The following is a 7253-nucleotide window of genomic DNA, read 5'->3' as shown; positions in this document are numbered from 1 at the left end:
CTGTGGATGGTAGTGTTTAATACATTTTATATTTTGTATAGTGATTACAAGCTTTTTTTGTTTCTTTAAAATCAGCAGCTGTTTAGTATAATTCTTAGTATTATTTTGTTCTTTGCTCAAATACATTTTCGTGCACGCTTTTGTGATCTGTGTTTAAAATCTACATTGCCAACATTGCAGCTTGAACTTAAGCTTGTTATTCAAAATAAATATTTAATTTTTTTTATTGCTCTTGTATAAGTGCATGAACTTTTTTGCTTCCTAGCTGAATTACAAACTGGAAGGAGGATAAATCCTCCTTTTTAAATTTTATTGCAAGTGTAGTTATATTGATAGTTGTTACTCCTTTGATCAATTCTGCAAGCTGTGATGTCCAGTGGTGATCTAGAATATCTACACCTACATGCCAAAGTTGGGGGCAAGCAGGATATTTCCAAGTATGTTATCCACTTTAGTTTGTTTGTTTTGCTTATCAGCACAAAGCACGCAACAGTTTTGAATTGTTTCCTCTGCAACTCCTCCTGGCTGTGCCTGCGCTACCCTAGAGGAGGGTTCATGAGCAGCCCTGTGAGCAGAACGGATCCTGAAACCCCAGATCGTGGAATTCACTCCTTGATCATTCAGACTAGGAAGAAGAAAATCTTGGATAATCGTCACTGCTACCAATACGGATTACAAGGGCTTCTGTGGAAAATGAGTCCTGAGAGATGAACCAGTCTTGTGCATCATGCAAGGTTTAAATTTCCAGTCTTGCTCCTAGTCAAAACTTGGCTCAGCAAAGCTAGACATTTTTTTCCCCCTTGTGAGTAGCCTGAACCACGCAGAACCTCACGCTCCTTTTTGTACAGAAGTCTGTGGGTTGCATGTTCACTGCAAGACCTCAAAGCAGTAACTGAGATTTTGACTTTGCTTTGGAAAAAAAAAAAGTTGTTAGGTTTTTCACAGCAGTTCTGAAAATAAAGCATCAAAACCCAGTTGTATGTGCAAAAAATACTGATTTAATTTTTTTTTTTCCTGCTGTTTTGTCAAGTTTGTTTGATGTTCTGATACAAAACCATGGAGCTGGCTTCTGCTCATTTTCTTTCCAGTCATGGACAAGGTTGTCACTACACAGGTTATTTTATTAGATTAAAAAAAATCTCTAACTACATCAAATGCATTAAAAAACCCCAGTTGAATACTTCTGTGTGAAAGTACTTGTTACAAAGGTCTGTTTTATTTTAAACTGCTGCTAAATGTGTGTAAGCTCACCCTGAGCAAAAAAAAACGTATTAGTTGGTAGATGCTGGGGTGGTTGTTTTTTCTTTTTTTTTTCCACTTATGTTGAGTAGTTCATCAGCCAGTTGTGAAGCCAACACTTCTCCAGACGCGCCTGGAGTAGCAAGAACAAGTTGGATTTTCAGAGGAAAACTTCCCTTTGGAAGCTGCTGACACCAGGTACAAGCAAAACCCCTCTGGATGAACCTCTCCGGATGCTTCCTGATGGCTGGAATTTACATCCCAAAGTGCTTCCTGGCTTGGATGGCTAAGATGTGCGGCTGGGAAGTCGTCTATCATCATCACCTCATCAGTGAAGGACTGTGGCGATGTTCATAAGAACTTTTATGATTTGGTTTGCTAAATAAGAGATCGCAGATCAAGCATAAGCTGCAGGAGGGTATATTATACTGAGCCAGCAAGTCCAAAGACACGCAATTTTAAAGACATGCAACTCTTAAAGATCTCATTTAAAACCAAATTTTTTGAGATGCTAGCATCAAAAATCTTTAAGAAAGCAACAGCTTATTAGCCATGTCTAGTCATTTATACAAATGTAATGTACTTTTGTTTGCATACACAGGTACCTCTGCATGCACCAACTTCTATCCCTCAGTCTATACGAGAAGGCTGCTTGTAAAACTTCATCGAAGCTGTGAGAAGAGTGGAGATTGAGAAGAAGGAATTTAATTGGAATATTCACTAGCCAAAGCAATACATTTGATAAGTAGCTTGTGTTCTTGGAAAGCCAGTATCTGTTATCTCTCTTTAATACCTTGGTTTTCTCAGCCTTTTGCTTTTTCATTGGGGAAAATCATACTCTTAAAATTGTCTGTGGCATTTTATGAAGTCAGAATAGTTTTGTCCTCCTTTTTTTTAGGTATTATTTTGATTTCATGTTTTGCTAGAATTTCAGTACTAAACCTTTTCTATTTAGGAGATATGAAAATTCATGTGAATGCTGCAGTAAGAGGGCAGCAAACCTGAGTGACTGTGGGAGGGACAGATGGGCACGGTGGCCAATACTTACTGTTTTATTGATTTTTTTTTTTTTTTTTCACTGTACATTTGGTGAACAGTTGGGAAGAGTCACATTCTGGGGTGACTGTCACCTGCATTCTGACCACAAGGCATGACAGCAACCTCCGTGGCCAGTGTTTGAAGAGGGCAAAGATAATAAAATATCCCCTTATTTGGCCTTTAGATCAGCATTTTTCCCAGGCTGAGAGGTCATGAGGGAGAAGGGGATCCCTTCAGGGAGTGATAGGACCTCAATAGGAGCAACATCTCTATGAAGAAGACTTCTGCTGAGGTCAGCTGGTGCTGCAAGAGCCAACCATGCAGGAAAAGCTTGGAGAATTTAAGCTCTTAGAGCTGGTTGCGATGGATCCAGCTGTCTCTGGTACTTCTGAAGGCTTCTGTGTCTTTAGGAGTGAGTGGGCACCCACAGTTCAGAAGTTGGGGACAACTGTGGTCCCAAGAGCCCGTTTCTCAGGCTGGAGAGAAGCCAGGCTGCAGTGCCACAGCCGGGGGGGGTAGGAGCTGCCCGAAGCTCGAAGTTCAGCAGAGGCTGGGATCTAGAGACAGGACTTTGCTTCTGTGGAAGGCGATGCTGCTCAACTTGTCTCTTGACTGACTAGAATTGCCCCACAACCATGTGTCCTCCACATGGAGCATTTCCTCCAAGTGTGTCTAAATCAGCTTTAACTGGGCTTTTTCTGCTTCCAGAAGCAGTTTAGACTTCAGCACAGGCTTTGCTGCACCAGACCTTGATTCCACATGTGTAATTTGTTTCTTGTCTGATCTCCAGACCATGACACTATGTCTTTCTGTCACCCAAGACATATTTAAGCTAATGCTGATATTCCAACCAGTGCTGGTTTGTGCTTTTGCTTGCAATGTTGGCCTATTTTCTGTTGCAGGCATGAAAAAGCTGTTGCCCATATCTCCAGCCTTCAGAAAAATGGTCCTGATATTTCTAAGGTAAAAATGTATTTATGTACATTATTGTACATTCATTCTTGTAGTAGGTCAGTTGGGCGATGCTCCTACCGCCATAGCTGAACTCAGAATAACCTGGTTTGGAACAGGTATCTTGCAGTCTCCTGGTCCAGAGCAGGGACAACCTTGGGATCACAGGGGGGTGCTCAGGCCTGTGTGCAGTCAGGTTTTGAATATCTCGGAGGACAGAAATTTCACAATCTCTCTGCACCCTCTGTTTCAGTGTTTGGCCATCCCCATTCTGCAGAATCTTCTCCTTACATGTAACTGAAATTTTTCTTGCTGCAGTTTGTGTGTATTGTCTCTAAATTTGGCTGTAAACCTTCAAGAAGAGTTTGGCTGCCTTCTCTATCTCCCCTCGTTAGGTGCTTGCAGAGAGCTGTAGGGTCTCCCTGGAGCCTTCTCTTCTTCAAGCTGAGCTATTTTCTCAGCCTTTCCTTGTGCATCATGTGCTTCAGCCCCCTCATTTTGGTGGTTCTCCACTGAACTCACTCCAGGATGTCAATGTCTGTGGTGGGGAGCCCAAAACTAGACACAGTGTCTGGCTGTCATCGCATGAACTGTTTCATAGAGGGAAAAACCACTTCTCTTGGCCCTCTGGCCACACTCTTGCCAGCGCAGCCCAGTGTGCAGTCACCCCTTTTCATGGCAAGCGCTCACTACTTGCTCATATTCAGCCGTTCAGCTGATTTTCCACCCACATTACAGTCTCAAGAAGGCAAAAACCTTCTGAAGGTCAAGGTGCAGGCTGGACATTGCTCCACCCTAGTCCACAGAGCCCTTCCATCGCAGAAGGTGAGGAGGTTGGTCGCACTCAGTTTGCCTTTGGTAAATCTGTGATGGCTGCTCCAAATCATCTTGTCCTTGGTGTACATGAACACAGCAAATCCAGTTTTACTCCATAATCTTTTTGGAGACCAAGGTCTTCAGATCCTTCTTCTTGCCCTTTGTGAAGACATGTACAAAATCTGCCTTTTTCCAATCATCAAACCTCCTCCCCTGGCACCAGGAGAGAGTGGCTTTGGAGTCATGTTGGCTCCTACAGATAAATCCCACATGGTCACACGGACTTGAAAACGCCTAACCTGCTTCAGTGGTCTCCAGCTCTGTCTTCTACAGCGTGGGCGATGCTTTGTGGCACCAGACCCCACTGCTCGGCACAGGGAAGCCGAGAACAGACTGTGCCAGCAAAGGCCAAGGTGGAGAAGTCATCAAGACCCTTGACCTTTTCCATGTCCTTTGTCACTGTGTCTCCACGGTTTGTTCTCCACCAAGTCCACATTTTCCTTTGCCTCCCTTTCACTGCTCATGTATCTGTAGAAGCCCTTCTTGAATCTTCTGGTGATGACAAATTAACCTGCGCGTTGGTGGTAGATTTTGTTGTTCTTGTTATTGTCTCATCTACATCTGTTTTTCCTGGCATTTGAGTTGAAAAAAGCTAATATTGCTGAGTTGGAGCAGCTGCCACTTCCCACCACAGTAAATTAAGCTTTCGGAAGACCTCATCTTTGGAATTACAGTTCTGATCATAATGAGGATTTTAATAGTCAATTGAGGTGCTTATTAAATTATAAGTCTGTGCATTAGGACCGTTCCTGTACTGCTGGAGAAATCTCGATAATTTAGTTTTTATTAGTTTTGTGATTTAATGGGCAGAAAACATTTAAACTAAAAGCCAAATGCAAAACAGCTGTATAAAAATGTTCCATAAAATTCAGGAAACTGACAGACAAAGCTGTAAAAATACTTTGCAAAGAAACAGCCCCTCTTAAATGCCATTAATTTTAATAAAAATATGAATGCCACCATCAGCGGCATCTCTCCCTCCTTTCTTTTCCTAGGTTCATGAGATTCAGTCTGTACTTTAGTGAAGTCTATCAACGGATTTGGAAATTACTCTGCACTGTTTTGAATTTGATTTTTTTTTTGTATAAAAATCAGATAAAGATGCAAAGGATGTGTTTTTTCATGTGTCACGCTTCTGCTTTTAGAGTGTGTGGCTACACCACAACCAGCCTTTGTGCCATTGATGTCACTGGTGGTGCCAGCAATGCCTGAGGTCAATCTTTTGTTGTATTAAAGCTTGATCGGGGACTATATTAGCACGAGGGTACAAATAAAGGGCAGTCACCTCAACCACCTACTCCTCCCTGCCAAGGTGGATGAGGGAGGAAAGAATGAATCCTGAATAATTTGGGGGGGTGATGTAACAGGGTGGTCCAGTGACATGGGAATTACTGCACAAGCCAGTGCTACTGAGTATTACTGGTAGTATTATCAAGATGACAAGAGACACAGTAAGTATGACAAGAGACACAATAAGTAAAAAGGAATAATTGTATTAAATGCGCAGAAAGATTAGTTTTTTGAGGCTCTTCCTGTTTAAAAAATTATATATGTGTATGTGTGTAAGTGTGTATTATGTAGGTATGAAAGCATCTTAGTTCTCAAACTCCTAAATCAGGACAGCAAAATCACTAACTACATATTCCTTTGGCTTTTTTTTTGGTTAGTTTGGTTTGCTTGTTTGTTTTCAGGTATGAAAGACACTTTTGCACAAGATGCTGTCAAACACATGCAGTAGAAGAAACATCTACATTGCTAACAGGTCTGTGTCAGATTGTTATGTGTAGTATTGTTCTGCTTTATCTTTTTGATGGGACCGTAACCTGAATTTTGAAGGAGATGAAGATTTATTTGGGTTCCTGTTTCAGTTTGGATTGTGAAGTGAATTGCAGCATATATCTGAAATATAAATTGACCTTTCACTGCAGTTACAATTAGGACTGTTACTCTAGTTGCTTCTTTCTTTCACTCTCCTCTCCTCTCCTCTCCTCTCCTCTCCATTCTCTCCCACTCTCACTTGAATTTGATTTGAGGGACTTCTCTTAGCTTTCTGTTTACCTATGACTAAGAGCTTTCCTGTAGCTCAGGAGTCAAAAGCCTGATTTTATTGGCAATGAAGGGCTGGGTGCTGTCACTGCTGCTGCAAGTTATTCCTTCGTGGTGCCTATACACTCGCCTCTGACTACACAAAATAGATTTGTCCTGTCCTTGTTTGTCCCATTTTTGTGAATAGCCTATGTTTTGTTGTAGCCCCTGAAGGGAGTGACTCCACTGAGCGTATGTGGAGCCTCTGACCATGAGAACCACAAGCAGAACCAGTCCAGGCAGCTGCCAAAAATGGATCATGTAAAACCTGCTCTGGTACGTTTTTACTTAAATCATTGGGAGTTTTGCCACTGAGTTTTAAAGGGAATCAGCTTTTAGGATATAGATTAAGTTCAGAAGCACTTCCTATCCCTGCCTTGACATCTGTTTATCGACAGCAATAACATGAAGCTTACCATATTGACAGCTGAACTTTCGATCCATCAACATGTCACCTCAGATTCCAGCAAAACCTGTTGCAAAATGGACTTAAGCTTCCTACAGTAGCTGTGATGCAGAGTTTTAGTCTGTCATCATGAGAACATCTGGAGCAACAAGGGACTTGCTCTTGATGGGGCATCTTTGGGAGCAGGGCCTGGTTTTGTTGCTCATGAGCAAGGGGTTTATGAACAAATGGGTACAAACTGGAACACAGGAGGTTCCACTTAAATATGAGAAGAAACTTCTTCACAGTGAGGGTGACAGACACTGGAACGGGCTGCCCAGGGAGGCTGTGGAGTCTCCTTCTCTGGAGACATTCAAAACCCGCCTGGACACCTTCCTGTGTAATCTCGTATAGGTGTTTCTGCTCCAGCGGGGGGATTGGACTGCATGATCTTTCAAGGTCCCTTCCAACCCCTGACATTCTGTGATTCTGTGAAATGGGCAGGTGTGAAGATGTACCTGCTTATGTTGGGTTAGCAAAATAGTGCAAATTCTTAGCATAATTTCTTTCCAGTCCTGATGCTGCTATCCAGTTTATATTATCGCAGTGTATTTATTATTGAGTTTGCTGCCCTCAGTTTACTGCTCCTCTGGGCTCTCCCGGCTCCCTCATCCAGAAC

Source organism: Caloenas nicobarica, chromosome 1 (assembly GCF_036013445.1).
Source record: "Caloenas nicobarica isolate bCalNic1 chromosome 1, bCalNic1.hap1, whole genome shotgun sequence".
Classification (NCBI taxonomy): Eukaryota; Metazoa; Chordata; class Aves; order Columbiformes; family Columbidae; genus Caloenas; species Caloenas nicobarica.
The sequence above is the reverse complement of the archived record's forward strand: the minus strand, read 5'-3'. Positions refer to the sequence as shown.